This window comes from Gorilla gorilla, chromosome 3 (assembly GCF_029281585.2).
Source record: "Gorilla gorilla gorilla isolate KB3781 chromosome 3, NHGRI_mGorGor1-v2.1_pri, whole genome shotgun sequence".
Taxonomy (NCBI): domain Eukaryota; kingdom Metazoa; phylum Chordata; class Mammalia; order Primates; family Hominidae; genus Gorilla; species Gorilla gorilla.
In genome coordinates, this window is record NC_073227.2 from 179,296,058 (window position 1) to 179,312,327 (window position 16,270).

General features: G+C 38.2%; 1 pseudogene; it reads left to right on the plus strand.

Moving 5' to 3' along the window:
• Positions 1–346: 346 nt before the first annotated feature.
• Positions 347–3,160, plus strand: LOC101151173 (axin interactor, dorsalization-associated protein-like; annotated as a pseudogene).
• The last annotated feature ends 13,110 nt before the right edge of the window (positions 3,161–16,270 follow it).

Consider the following 16,270-nt stretch of genomic DNA (forward strand, 5'->3'; position numbering starts at 1 on the left):
CCTGTAATCGCAGCTACTCAGGAGGCCGAGGCAGGAGAATGGCTTGAACCTCGGAGGTGGAGGTTGTGGTGAGCCGGGATCGTGCCATTGCACTCCAGCCTGGGTGACAAGAGCGAAACTCTGTCACAAAAAAAAAAAAAAAAAATTCAGTGGCTGGCATAGAGGCAAGAAACTCTATGAACAGAAGATAACTGACTTATCAGCAGCAGAGTAAGCCTCCAAAAAGAAGCAAGATCTTTGAAAGTGGCTGGGAGAGCTCCCAACTGAATAGGCTTCAGCCTCCCACTGTCAGTACTTAACGTTCAAATGCCTCAGGCTGCGGGAGGGGACAGGGTGGAGACTGGCCATGTCGGAGGTTACCTGGAGTCTGCTGCAGCTCTGGGGCGCCAGTTTTAGGAGAGGCGCCGACTTCGACTTTTGGGGCCAGCTGGTGGAGGCGATAGATGAGTATCAGATATTAGCAAGACATCTACAAAAAGAGGCCCAAGCTCAACACAATAATTCTGAATTCACAGAAGAACAAAAGAAAACCATAGGTAAAATTGCAACATGCTTGGAATTGTGAAGTGCAGCTTTACAGTCCACACAGTCTCAAGAAGAATTTAAACTGGAGGACCTGAAGAAGCTAGAACCAATCCTAAAGAATATTCTTACATATAATAAAGAATTCCCATTTGATATTCAGCCTGTCCCATTAAGAAGAATTTTGGCACCTGGTAAAGAAGAGAATTTGGAATTTGAAGAAGAAGAGGGTGGTGCTGGAGCAGGGTCTCCTGATTCTTTTCCTGCTAGAGTTCCCGATGCTTTAGATACCAAGGTTGCCATTGGAACCAGGAATGACATTACTCACTATCAGAATTGAGAAAATTGGTTTGAAAGATGCTGGGCAGTGCATCGATCCCTATATTACAGTTAGAGTAAAGGATCTGAATGGCATAGACTGAACTCCTGTGCAAGATACTCCTGTGGCTTCAACAAAAGAAGATACATATGTTCATTTTAATGTGGACATTGAGCTCCAGAAGCATGTTGAAAAATTAATCAAAGGTTCAGCTATCTTCTTTGAATTCAAACACTACAAGCCTATAAAAAGGTTTACCAGCACCAAGTGTTTTGCTTTCATGGAGATGGATGAAATTAAACCTGGGCCAATTGTAATAGAACTATACAAGAAACCCACTGACTTTAAAAGAAAGAAATTGCAATTATTGACCAAGAAAACACTTTATCTTCGTCTACATCAAACTTTGCACAAGGAGTGATCCTGACATGATGAACCTGGAACTTCTGTGAATTTTATCACTCAGTAGAAACCATCATAGCTCGGTGTAGCGTATTCACCCTTCAACAGGCAGGAAGCAAGCCGTACCCCAGTAGGCTGGAGGGAGTCCAGTGCAAAGCTGTACCACAGAATTCAGAGTCCAGCACATCACTGACGTATAGGACTCCTTTGGATACAGGTTTATTGTAGATTTGGAAACATGTTTTTACTTTTCTATTAATTGGGCAATTAATAGTCTCTTTTCTAATTTACCACTACTCCTACCCTGCTTCCTGGAACAATACTGTTGTGGGTAGGATGTGCTCATCTTCAAACTTAATACAGCAATAAGAATGTCCTAGAGTTTACACATCTGTTCACTTTTGCTCCAGTATGCTCTTTTGACTTAACTTCAAGCTTTGGGTTGATGTGGGTAGGGTAGTGTCAAACTGTTTTAAGAGGAATTGGACCAGTTCTGCTGCCTAAGAAGGTCTGTCTGGATGTTTATAGGCAGCTCCTCTGAAGTGGCCTAAATTCACCCTGATCTGATAGTTTTCCTGCCTAGAAAGTGTGCCTTGGCCAGATCAGTATCCCACATGGGAGTGTTCCCTAGGTTGTAGCGTGATTGTTTCCAGATGACCAGATTGTTTTTCTGAAAATGAGCATATTTTTAGTCATGTTGATTAGCTGTTCTTCTACATCACATTGTTACTCTTTCTGATGATGATTCTAGGGTTAACATTGGAACCATCTCAAAATAATTACAAATTTTTAAATGGGTTTACAATGTCTTCTAAACAATATAATCTAAAAATAATTGAGTCAGATGCTAACGAGATAATGCAGGCATAACTGCTGTTTTTCTGGCAACTGATTATGAAACCTTAAAACCTGCATACCTCTTCTTATAGTGAGGAATATGCAAAATCTGGAAAGATATTCTATTTTTTTATATAGGTAGATAGGATCACCATTTATTTCCTATTTAGATATACTGACATTCATCCATATGAAAATATGCAGGTCATTAGCTTACTATAATTTGACTATTTACTTTTGACTTAATGGGGCATAAATAAAACTTTCATAGTACACATGAGGTGCACATATTTGATACACAGAACATTTGTGGTGGGCTTTCTGCGGGTTAGATGTAAAGCCCACGTATTTTAATATTCACTATTTTAAATGAGCAATGCATGAGGGGGATGCAGTGTCAGTACCTGGCCTATTTTTAAACTAGTGTAATCACTCTAGTCATACCATTCAGTATGTTTGCTTTTTAAAATAAGTAACCACAATTAAGTTGTTTTAGCCCTTGCACTTCAAGAGATTTAGTCCTTCCTTTCAGTTGTCTGTTAGGTCCATTCTGTTTACTAGACGGATGTTAATAAAAACTATGTGAGCCTGAACATATTCTCGGCCAAATTTAGTCTTGTCTCTCATCTTGATTGGATTAATTCCAAATTCTAAAATGATTCAGTCCACAATAGCTCTAGGGGATGAAGAATTTGCCTTACTTTGTTGTTCGCTCAGTTCCTAAGACTGTGAGTTGTCAAATCCCTAGACTGTAAGCTCTTCAAGGAGCAAGAAGCACATTTTCTCTATGTCATGTAATTTTTCTAAGGTGCTTGGCAGCACTCTGTACCCTGTGGAGTACTCAGTACCTTTTGTTTGATGTTGCTGACAAGACCTAAAAAACAATCCCTTAAAAAAAAAACCATTAAAAGGTAGCAAAACCGATGTATTATTTTTTCTGTTTTCTCATAAACCGCAAGATATGTATATCAAAGTGATAATTTATATGAAGCATCTGCTATCCTTCACGTGAGTATGGTTTACATGAACTACAAATACCTTTCATCAACATTAAAGAAGCTTAAATTGAAAAAAAAAAAACTTAGGTTGTCTACGATATTAAAATTGCCAATCATGTTTAGGCGTGGGCCACTAAATTCTAATTTTTTCTTTTGCTTCTAATAAATATGGGCAGTGTCTACAAGCGTTATTGTTCCATCCTGACTTTTTGCACAAAAAGTCTTGACTTGTCTACTAAGGTATCAAGATATTCAAGATTTTTCTGGACAACACATTCAACACAATGTTCCTTTTTGACATTTTATTATAACTAGCCCAAACAATTAACTTTCTGCAAAAACATCTCTGAAGATAGATATAAACGCCATACATAAGTAGTTCTAATGTTTGAAAACTGTTGGAAGACATGTTGTTGTATGAAAAGAAGTTTTTCTTTTCATTTTATTCTCAGTAATTTGAACAATAAGCTAGCAATTTGTCAACATTTAGACAGGCCAGTGGAGCTATCAGTAGTCATTGTGGGAGCGTTTCACAAAAATTAGATTTGGCAATAATTAGGCAGCTGTATGGGATGAGGCTGGGGCAAAGTCAGAGGATAAGCATTCGTCCCCTGGCTAGAAATTAGAGACGTGTACTCGCTTAGTATGTGGGGAGGGGAATAAGACTGAAAGAAATTCTACATTTTAAACTTTAATGTCATTTAAAATACCCTTTTAAATCATGTTGAACTCCTGGATACTAGAGAAATATATTATACCTTTTCATTATTCTAAGACCAAGTTCATTATAAATCATTTGTATTGCTTCAGTAAAAACAGGATCTTCAAATATTTTGTCAATAATAGTATGTGCAATTCCTATAGTTTCCCTTTTAAAACATTTCCATCAATTGCTTTATTTCTAAAATTTTTTATTTTATATGACCTAAGTTATTAAGACAAAAGGAGGTATTAAAAAAAAAACAGAATGTATGTGACTTATTTGGATTTCCCTCAACATTTAAAAAAAAAAAAAGTTTCCGTAGCTACCTGAATACTGTGCTCAGTTCGATTTTTTTAAAGGTAGGTACATGGTGTTCAGAGCTTTTATATATTAAATTAGAGTTACACTAAATTAAAATTTTTAAATAACCTATAAATTATTACTTCAATTGCAATCTATCAAGGAGTGTGAAAGCAAAGCTTGAGCTAACTCCCAACCCCTACAATACTTCTTAGATTCTAGAAAGTTTAAATGATTTAAGTAGAATTCCTTTTTAATTAGTATTCTAAAATCCAAAAAATGGCATTATTGGCAAGTAAGATTATTAAGAATGTCATTAAAATTAATTAGCTATTGATCAGAAGATATGTGAACAGAGAATAGTGGAATGTTCTTCCATTGTTCTTCTCTTCCAAATGGAAGAGAAGAAAAGGTGGAATTGGAAGGTGAAATGTTAGGACAACCAGCATCAGAGGAAGCAAAGTGATGTCCTGATTTTGAATTTGGGGGTTACTTTAGACTTCATTCAAAATAAGAGTGAGTAAGTTACATAAATAAAGCCACCTCTCCACTTCATCTGTAAATCTATAATGTGAGGAATTGGACTATACTATATTTGTGAGCCTCCCACCAAAATACACCATTATTGATGAATTTTCTTTCACATATATCCATATCACGAAGCTTTCATACTGGCCCTGAAGTTCAGAGCTATTATAGCTTTTATGCTGAAATCTGCCAAATAATTTAAAAACATGCTTTAGTCTTAAGTTTATTTAAATGTGTATAAGATACAATGATAGAAGAATTATAGAAGATATTCAGCTCCGGGAATAAGAGAAATGTCCCATTAACAGACCTAGCAGGTTCCTGCTTTTAAGAAAGAAGTCTAGTTATTGGGAGAAATTGGTCAGACCCATGTTAGCAGGAAGGCTGATGCAATCATGAGCCACTGTGACACTCCTCTAGGACTCATAGCCCATGATTGTCCCAGAGTTCGTGGCTGGGTTGAAGTCAGGGAGAATCAAGTGGCCTGCACTTAGTTTAGAGTGTCCCTGCAGCAAAAAAAGTCAGGAAGATTTTCACTTGTACTCTGTGTTCTATCAAAGTCAGGAGTTAGCTGACTACATTTGAAAATACATTTTGGGGAAAATTTTACCCTTGCCAAAAATACTCACTGGAAAAGTGAATCTACTTTTCATATGTCTAAACAGATGTCAAAGGTGCCATGAATTATATTAGCATAATTACACTTTTCAAAAATTCCAAGGCATTAGTCTCCCATAGAAACACATCGATGAAAATAGATGCTTGAGCAACAAATATAAATGGAATAAGCAAATCTTACCTGTCAATTATCATTACCAAAGGTATATTTTGATTAAGTCGGTAAATTGTTTTGCATTTATTCATGTAGAATAAATTGGAACTAGCAATGACATTAAAAGCAAAAATTATATATTTAACTATCCTATATCTTTATTTTCTAAATGTACAATGGCCTGAATTTTTTGGGAAAAAAAAGGTACCGTTTTCCCCCTCGATAAGTTAGCCATGATACACACACACAAAAAATGAGTATTATTAAGCTAATCAGAATGTATAAGACTTTTAAATATAAAATATTCTTATTTTACCAAGTATTTTAAATTTTAATAATTACATAGAATATTTTTAAAGTTTTTCTTAGAGGTTGTCTCTCATTAAGAAATGTGCAAGCAGAGTAAATGTGAGATCAATCATGTACAGCAATGCTAAAATAAATGTAAGATTTTTGAATGGATGACTGATTAATAACCACAAAACAATTTCTAAATATGATTATCCACTAAAAAGGAACCAAGTATTATTAAGAAACGGCCAATCCAGAGTTGGGGCAGGAAAAGTACAAGATTAGCCTTGGCCAACTTGTGCCAAGAAATAAGGAAATTCTCAGGAATGATGGGGACCTGTGAAAAGGATCCAGAAGACAGTTTGGAGAGAGTCTAACTGGACAAATTAAGCCAATTTGAGAATCAAATTAAATAAGAACATAAATGAATCAGAACTCATCAAATAAAATAAAAATCCATGAATCCATACTGATATAAATAATAAAGAAAAAATGCTTTATCTTAGAGCTCTACTAACAAATATAGAAAGAATGATAAAATTAGAATTACCCAAATTAACAAATTGCCATTGGGCAATTTTCATAGTAATAATTGATTCAGATGAGAAACACCAATGGGTGAAAGTTTAATGAGAACAGAATATTGTATATTACTGTCTGGGCACAGTGGTTCACGTCTGTAATCCCAGCACTTTGGGAGGCTGAGATGCACAGATCACCCGAGGTCAGGAGTTTGAGACCAACCTAGCTGACATGGTGAAACCCTGTCTCTACTAAAAATACAAAAAATTAGCCAGGCATGGTGGCAGGCACCTGTAATCTCAGCTACTTGGGAGGCTGAGGCAGGAGAATCGCTTGAACCCAGGAGGCAGAGATTACAGTAAGCCAAGACCATGCCCCTGCACTCCAGCCTGGGTGACAAGAGCAAGACTACGTCTCAAAAACAAAAACAAAAAAAGAATATTGTATATTACTGGGAGTATGCATGTAAATATGACATAATATTAATAACTGAGGCATTTGGGTAAAGGGCATACAGATTTCTATGTACTCTCCTAACTATTTTTGGAAATGTAACGGTATATCAAAATTTTACTTACCCAAAAATCTACCACTTCAGAACCATACAGCCTCCTAAAGATTATTTTTATTTATTAATTATGCTTTATTCTTAAACCTATTCTTTCATTCAGGATTTATATAGACTTCCTGTGGTTATATTTGAAATACAAGGGGAAACATATTTTTAAATAGTTCCAAATATTGGGTAAAGATGAAAAATAATAAATACAGTTAAATGCTGTATTTTAGTCAATGAAGTTTTAGTCAATGAAGACTTCACATAATCAACTTCGCATAATGAAGGTTTAGTCAACGATGGGCCACATATACAACACTAGTCCCATAAAATTAGAATACCATATTTTTAATGTACCTTTTCTATGTTTTGATATGTTTAGATATACAAATACTTCCCATTGTGTGACAATTGCCTATAGTATTCAGTACAGTAGCATGCTGTGCAGGTTTATAGCCTACGAACAATAGGCTACCAGGTAGCCTAGGTGTGTAGTACATCTGGGTTTGTGTAAATACGCCCTGTGATGTTGACACAATAACAAAAATCACCTAATGATGCATGTCTCAGAAAGTATCATCCTCATTAAGTGACACATGACTGTTCCAGAGTTTATTTTTCCAAGTATTTAACAGTCATTTATTGCAAGTTTACTATGTGACAGATACAACTCTACATTTTGGGTTTAAAATGAGATTTGTCAGAAAGAAATGGCCAAATGGTATGAATTTGTGAAGGCAGACGTGACTGCACACTTTCATGCATGGAGAAAGAACCATTCCCTTCTTTGACGCATACCTGTGTGCTCTATCAGTATAAATTACCAGTTTTTTGTTGAACATGTTTAGTGGGCAAAGCCTATTCTTGAGCTCTGAGTGAGAAGGAAATACAAATAACATTTAAGCCCTGTCTTCTAGAAACTCAAATTCAGGGAGAAGATATAAGGAAGGAGAAAAAATAACTAATGATAAAAGAAGACATTTTGGAATGGAGACCAAAAAAGAATATGCAAACATAAGAAACAGACGAATTCTCACCAACAGATATATTTTTAAGAAAAATGCTCGGCCAGGTGTAGTGGTTCATGCCTGTAATCCCAACGCTTTGGGAGGCCAAGGCAGGCAGATCACCTGAGGTCGGGAGTTCAAGACCAGCCTGACCAACATGGAGAAACCCTGCCTCTACAAAAAATACAAAATTAGCCAGGCATGGTGGTGCATGCCTGTAATCCCAGCTACTCGTGAGGCTGAGGCAGGAGAATGGCTTGAAACCAGGAGGTGGAGGTTGCGGTGAGCCAAGATCGCACCATTGCTCTCTAGCCTGGGCAACAAGAGCGAAACTGCCTCAAAAAAAAAAAGAAAAAAAAATGCTCAACATCACTAATCATCAGGGAAATGCAAATCAAAACCACAATGACATGTCATCTCACACTTCTTAGATTGGTTACTATTTGGACAAGAGATAACAAGTGTTGGTGAGAGGTAGTGCCAGGTCTATTCATGTGGAGGTGAGACAGCTGCAGAAGAGGCATGAGCAGGAATGATTATTTCAAACTGCTAAGGAGTCAGGTGTGTGGAGAAGAGGCAACTCTTGAACACTGCTAGTGAGAATGTAAACTAGTACAGCCATTACAGAAAACAGTATGGAGGTTCCTTAAAAAATTAAAAATACAATTACCATATGATTCAGCAACCTCATGTCTGGATATATATCCAAAGGAAAAGAAATTAGTATTTCAAAGAGATAGCTGCACTTTCATGTTCATTGCAGCATTAGTCACAAGCCATGATACAAAAGCAATGTATAAATACTTTCTGAGAAATGCATTGTACGTGATTTTGTCATTGCATGAACATCATAGAGTGTACTTACATTAATTCAGATGGTATGGCCTACTACACACCTAGGCTGCATGGTATAGCCTGTTGCTCCTAAGCTATAAACCGGCACAGCATGCCACTGTGCTGAATACTGTAGGCTATTGTCATCCAATGGGAAGTATTTGTGTATCTCAACATATCAAAACAGAGAAAAGATACCATAAAAATATAATATTCTAATCTTATGGAATCAGCATAAGTTCTAGAAATATAATGTACAGCATGGTGACTATAGTTAATAAAACTTTACTGTATACCCTCAAAATTTGCTAAGAGCATAGATCTTAAATGTTCTCACCTCACATACACAGATAACTATGTGAGATGATGGACATGTTAATTAGTTTAATTGCTGTAATCACTTCACATCATGTTTTGTTTTCCCCCTAACTCCAAGTTTAGAATCACCAGATGAAATTTTGAGACCACAATGACTGAGGCTTGGTGATCATTCTCATAATAAAAAGTAAATTTTATTAGACATGAACTTGGAATGTATCTGGAATTCAAAATAATTGTTGCATCAGAGTTAAGGAAATGACATTTTGGTTTATTTTATGTGAACACATGCATTTCTAATCTGTATTAATATAGTATTAACTGCAATGACAACATATCATAAGATTACTTTTTGCCTTGCTTACTAAAATATAAAATGATTTCTGATTTTGGTAGTTATCATTCATAATAATCTTTTATAAGTGACTTTTATTGTATGAAACTTTAAAATATCTAAGAATAGACAATGTGATATAAATATGCAGTAAGTTTCATTAGATTCAGAGTAGTTAGCATTTGAAAACCTCTAATTAGAAGTTCACATTCCAGAGATGTTATTATGAGTGTTTAAGCCTTCTTTCTCTCAAGTAGTAAAAGGTTTGTTATTTAATATAAGGATACAAGACTTTTTTATCCATTGCTTAAGTAAGTGGCATTTAAGATGTGAATCAATTAGAAATGTTACACAGGCACCTTAATTATTATAAGAAGAAAAGAGAACTATGGAGGTAGGCTAACAGTCAATACCCTTCAGAGTTATTTTTTAGACCTAAAGATTAAGTCTTTTGCGTAGCCATTTTCAAAAGATTATGTTGCCTGCTCTGACTTAAGTTTGGTTAAATGATGCTGCTGGCATATTGTAACAACTATCTTAAATGAAATTTTCATTTATGGTGCTTGACAGAATGCCTAGAATGACAGTAAGCTGGGACTTCAATAAGATTAAAAGTTCTGTGACATTTTTTGCCTGTTTGGTAATAAATGTTTATATATGTGATATAATATGTAAACCTGAGATAACAGGTGTCGTTATATCTCACCCGTAAGCAAGGTTAGTGGCAACTGTGGCCCACAATGACCATTAACTGATGGAGGTTACCAATATATATTAAAATAATGTCAAAATTCTGAATGGCCAAATTGGCTTAAAGCAGTTTGTAATCAAAGCTGCTAGTGAGAAAAGAGATACTTATACCTATGAGACAACGAACAGACAGTTGCACAGGCACACACATAGTTTTTAGGGTACGGAGTGGCCTTTTATGCCTTCTATGCATGTGTATGTGATATGTGTCAATCAAAATGTTTAGTTACATTGAATAATTTTATGTGGGATAAGGTCTTATGTTGAATTATCCTATAATAAACATAAACAACTGGAAAGTTTATGCTTAATTGGTTTCCACTTTTTAATGGCAAAACCAGAGGAGTGAATGTATTACAGTCCCTATCATACTGTATCTTTCATAGCTGGTGGATATTATGAAAATTAAACATGTTTAAAAGTTTGAATATCAGAAGTTTTATAAAATTGAAACATTTTAAGGTCTTCCTTTTGGAATAGTGTGGGCTTTTTTTTTTTTTAAGGGAAGTTCATAAATTTTGCTTTTAATCCACAATAGAATTTAAAGAAAGAGGCCGGGCACAGTGGCTTACGCCTGTAATCCCTGAACTTTGGGAGGCCAAGGCAGGTGGATCACCTGAGGTCAGGAGTTCAAGATCAGCCTGGTCAACAGGATGAAACCCTGTCTCTACTAAAAATACAAAAAAATAGCTGGGTGTGGTGGCGGGCACCTGTAATCCCAGCTACTTGGGAGGCTGAGGCAGTAGAATCACTCGAACCCAGGAGGCAGAGGTTGCAGTGAGCCGAGATCATGCCACTGTGCTCCAGCCTGGGCAACAAGAGCAAAATTCTTGTCTCAAAAAAAAAAAAAAAAATTAAAGAGAATTATATATAGAATTTTAAGAAAAAATTCTGATCTTGTCCCAGAGATTCTGAAAATTTATGGAACACAATTTTTCAAGGAACAGAAACATAAGAAAGGTGGTATAAAGAATATTTTGCTTTTATTTTCCACTGATACAGTGGAAGCAGCAAGAGTTAAGCATTGGGTTTTATCATTTTGGCAGTGATGATGGTGGTGGTAGTGTGATTTGCAGGCAAGGAGGACTCTTACTGATTTTCAGCACAGTATTTACTGTGAAGTAATAGTAAACATTTTGCTAAAGTTTCTCATATTCTATCACATAGCCAAGTTTTCTATTGTTATTACATTTTAAGATAAACATTAAATGATAAAGCGCATTTTAACTACTGAGGTCTGTTAAAGTCATTGTACAAACTTGCTACTTTCATTCCCTCCAGGTTTTTTCAGGCTTAGTGGAAAATAGTCTTAATTCAATCAAGAAGGATAAAAATATCAAAACACTGTACCAATTTAGATGTGGATTTACTTAGGTCTCACAAATGTGTTGAAGATGCCTAATTTATTTCCATATGTTGAAATCTTTAAGGTCTAAAATTATATTCAGCTTTTAGAAGAAACTTTGTGCATGATAAGCTCTGAAATCTTGTCCACACAGAGAAAGGCACTGGCTTTGAAAACTGATTAAAACACACAGGTCAAACTAGATAACTCAAATAATAATAATTTTGTATTTTTAACATGTTACTGCATTCTTGGCATAAAATGAAATACATCCCAATCATAAATGATCAAACACATTGATTCAGTTGAGACCAATGTTACTCCTGAACATTTCTCTGTATTAGATAGGAAGAACCAGTGTTGACTACCCACTCCACAAAAGGCACCGTGCTAGCTGTCATGGAATACAGCAACCCTATCCTGCTGTGCATCTCAGGGAGCTAAGTGATGACCTTAGCCCAAGTAGTATTCTCCCTACTGCCCTGATACTGAAGCACCAGGTCAAATCATTTCACTCCACTTGTTCATTTCATTACCTTAAAAAAAAAAGTAGTATTACATTAATGCAGAACTTAATTTCCTAAGAAAGATACAAGTTCTCCTGAAATTAGTCCAAGAACAAAATTTTCCTAATATTATGAAAGGTCATTTTTTGATTTACTGTTAGGAAGATGCCATGGAAGGATTGGAGATTTATTTGATGCTTTAGTAAAAAAATTCTTTCGAAGAGACTTCATTGATTTTTTTTTAATAGGATACTCAGTATATTGGAATAGATAGATTTGGCCAAACCAAGGTGATGTCTTAAGTTGGAGACTATCTGTAAAATTTTGGTAGGAATTAAGTAATTTATTTCTTTTAAGATACATGGCATGCATTGCTTAATGACAGGCATACACTCTAAGAAATGCGTGGTTAGATGATTTTGTCATTGTAGAAACATCATAAGTTGTACTTTCACAAATGGTATACAGCCTATTGGTCCTAGGCTACAAACCAGTACATCATGTTACTGTACTGAATACTGTAGGCAATTGTAACACAATGGTAAATTTTTGTGTATCTAAACATAGAAAAGATAAAGTAAAAATACAATAATATAATCTTATAGGACCCTCATCATATATGCAGTCTATCATTGATCAAAATGTCCCTCTGTGATGCATAACTGTACATAAAGTCAAATATCTAAGCTCAAGACTATGCAGTTACATTTTTATAATACAATGGATTAGAATGAACAAAGCAATGAATAACCACTGCGATTTCCTAAGATCATAGAAATACAACTTTTTGAGAAAAATTTTAGTTTCTTTGGAAGCAACTAAAACATAACTAGAAAATAGAAGCTACTGATAATCTCAGCATTCTTACCATATTTTTACTTTTCTAGTAAATTGACTAGTGTAAATTATAATGGAACTTTTTTTTTTTTTTTTTTTTTTTGTGAGATGGAGTCTTGCTTTGTCACCCAGGCTGGAGTGCAGTGGCACGATCTTGGCTCACTGCAACCTCCACCTCCCAGGTTCAAGCAATTCTCCTGCCTCAGCCTCCCAAGTAGCTGGGATTACAGACGTGCGCCACCACGCCCAGCTAATTTTTGTATCTTTAGTAGACATGGGGTTTCACCATGTTGGCCAGGCTGGTCTTGAATTCCTGACCTCGTGATCCACCCACCTCGGCCTCCAGAACTCTTTTTTTAAACTTTTAAGTTCAGAAATACAAGTGCAGGCTGGTTACATAGGCAAACTTGTGTCATGAGGGTTTGTTGTACCAATTATTTCATCATCCAGATATTAAGCCTAGTACCCATTAGTTTTTTTTCCTGATCCTCTCCCTCCTCCCATCCTCCACCCTCTGAAAGTCCCCAGTGTATGTTGTTCCCCTCTATTTGTCAGTGAATTTTCATCATATAATGAAACTCTTGATGGTAACCATGATTCCTGTTAAGGTATCATATGCTGAAAATATATAGTTACATATTCAGAGGAAGAAATATAAGTTGGGGAATATTTTTTTTTCACCTCACTAAAGAATATTCATTTATTTATAATTATTGCTAAGTAAACTTCTCTTTTAAACAGGAACATAAGAACACAGTAGGGCTTTGCACAAATGGACTCTCTGAACAGTTGGTTTGTATACATGTCAAAATAAGTTAGAATGGAATTTGTCCAGGAGTTTCCAAGTCACCCGAGAGGCTGTGCACCTCTTTTGAGAATGTTAGGGAGGGGTGCAGACAGGAGCCTTGCCGAGACTACCCCCCAGCTCAAACTGTGAGTTGTGCTGTTTCCTCCTCCTAGCTTTGCCCAGGCCCAAGGCACAGGGCAGGGGGCATTCAAGTATCGAACCTTGCAGAGGGCCAGTGACGATGGCAGGGCTGGGGGAGGGAAAGGAGAGCCCCACCCCGGGGGCCAGACCTTCTCCAAGACCAAGGCCACTGCACTGGCAGGAGGGAGGAGGAGGAGGAAGTACAGGGTTCTTTTTGGTACCAAGGGAGAAAGACATTTTGGGAAGACGTAGTTGCAAGGGATGATGCGTTCTGCTCAGCAGGAGAAAATGTCTTGTACAGTGACGGGGTCACTGACACCTGAGGGTCATCATGACGGGCACCTGGGAGGCCATGGAGCCTCGAGGTCTGGGAGCCACACTTGGGCCACCTTGTCCACCCCTCAGTCCTGATCACAGTCACCCTGAAGCCTGGCTTGGTCCTTCACTTAAGGATTCAGCCTTGGGGGTGGTTGCACTGCAGATCAGTTCCTCCCACCCCAGGCTGTTCCCCTCTCCGGGTTTCTGGGCTGAAACTAGTGGCTCCATCTGTGCCTTTGGGGCCGGCCCCTGCCTGCTCCTCCCCACTGAGGCCTCAGGAGGCAAGTGGGTGGGGGTCTGGGTTCCCTAGAGTTCCTGAGTGTGCTATTTCACTGCCCTGGGCCTGTCCTCTCTGGTTCCAGGGGCAGGAGCTGGTGTGGGTACAGCGGAGAAGAGAGCAGGCGAGCAAGGGAGCGAGCTGTTGGCTAAGCAGTCAGCAGCCCTGGCGGTGGCGGATGGGAAATGGGACGAAGCAAGTCAGCAACTCCAGGGGCCAGGCAGGGGTGGAGGGCTTCCCAGCTCTGCTTTCTCCTGCCTCCCACCCCAGCCTGCTGAGGCTGCTGCCAGCAGCTGCAACTCCAGGGCCAGGGTGACAGTCCCCATGGAGACCCAGTCCTGCCCAGCCAGGCTGCTGAGGGTGGGTGGGTAGGAAGCACGCACAGCACACAAGGAAGCTTAGGCTTGGAAAAAGAAAATACATCTCCATCAGAAAAGGTCATAGGTGACACAGAGTTGGAAAGAAAAAAATAATAAGTTACCTTCAGAAGACCCACTTTGCTCAAAAAAACCCTTGTTTTCCCTCTGTGTGCTTCACTTTCCTTTTTTAAATACATTGCTCTTACCGGGGAGCTGCTGACTCACGGCTATCCCTGTTGCAAGGTGGACACTGAGGACTAAGAAATGACTGCAGTCCCCCTCCCCAACAGGTGGTCCTGGGCCTTCCCTGAGGACAGCCCTTCTTGGTCCCCTGTGGTGCCCTCACTCTGCTCTGCCCTGCCCCCTGCTTCTGGTTTTGTTAGTGTGTGCCTGACACAGGGCCTGTCCCAGCTTTGTTCCTGGTGGGGGCTCCCTGGTGTGGAGCTCCAGCTGGGGCCGAAGTGGATGACATGTGTTGCAACCCACTTTAGGGACACCTAGACAGAAGTTGGGGAATCTTTAAAAACAAATCAACTTAATTGTACTTGGCCTACAATTAAAGGTCAAAAATGAACCGAGTTTATTATATATGCATGGTGATTATATTTTATTTAAAAATAATTTTAAAATTACAAATGTATTGTTTGTTATATAGTTTTTCTATATATATATATATCTCTCTCTCTACATATAAAAAGACAAACTTTCACGCATATAAATAACAACCACAACAAAATTCTGCCAATCATTTAATTCTTTACTTTGCAGAGTTTTTAAAAATAGAGGCAAGTGGCCAGGCGTGTGTAAGAGATCAGTCAGGGTGGTAGGAGAAATTATAAGAAAAAGATGCCAACCTTCTTGGAAGGGTGGGAGGTTTTGCAAAAGCTTGGAAAGAGAATTTGGCTGAAGGCAGCTGAATTCTCTCAAGGTAAATAACAAGGAAGTGTAAGGGAATTGATCTAGATAAGTTAGTTTGCGTAGGCCTCAGAACCTGGCCTTTAATCATCATGCACAGGACTGCTCTCTTGGGTGGGGTGGGGTTGGGGAGGGTGCGACCATGTTAATTACTCACAAGTTGTGTTAACTCAAAGCCTTTGTCATTAAATCTGTACTAAATAAATGCCCGCAGTGCTGGCTTGTGAGGGCTGTGGCTGCTGTGACTCTTTATGGCACCCTCCTCAGTGTCTGTGAGCGGCCTGGTCCCCTAGCCGCAGGCCCAGGCAAAAAACCTGTGTTTGCCTACATTTTTTAATCCGTCACTCAGCCAGGGTCTGCAGGGCAGACCTGGCAGGTGATGCCCTGCATGAGGAATGCTGCAGTGGATTGCGATGGAATCCTCGAAAACAAAGGTGAAGAGACTGCGCAGTCAGTAAGTCACTGGTGCCTGCTTGGGATTTCCAAGTTAGAGGGAATAGTTCAGGCTAGGGTTTCATCATGGGACAACAGTTATCAGCTCAACAGATAAAAGTATTGAAACAGCTGCTTAAAGCTAGTGGAGCCTCGTTTTTGCAGGCTCAGTTGAGTGACCCAATGCAAACTGTTGTTTCCCATAATCCATGGGTCCCAGAAGAAGGCATGCTAGACATAGAGCTCTGGGAACAAGTGGGGAGAAATCTTAAACAACATCATGCACAAGGGCAATGGGTCCCAGTAACATCTCTAACGTTATGGGCTTTAGTTAGGGCTGCTTTGGTCCTGCTCTATGTG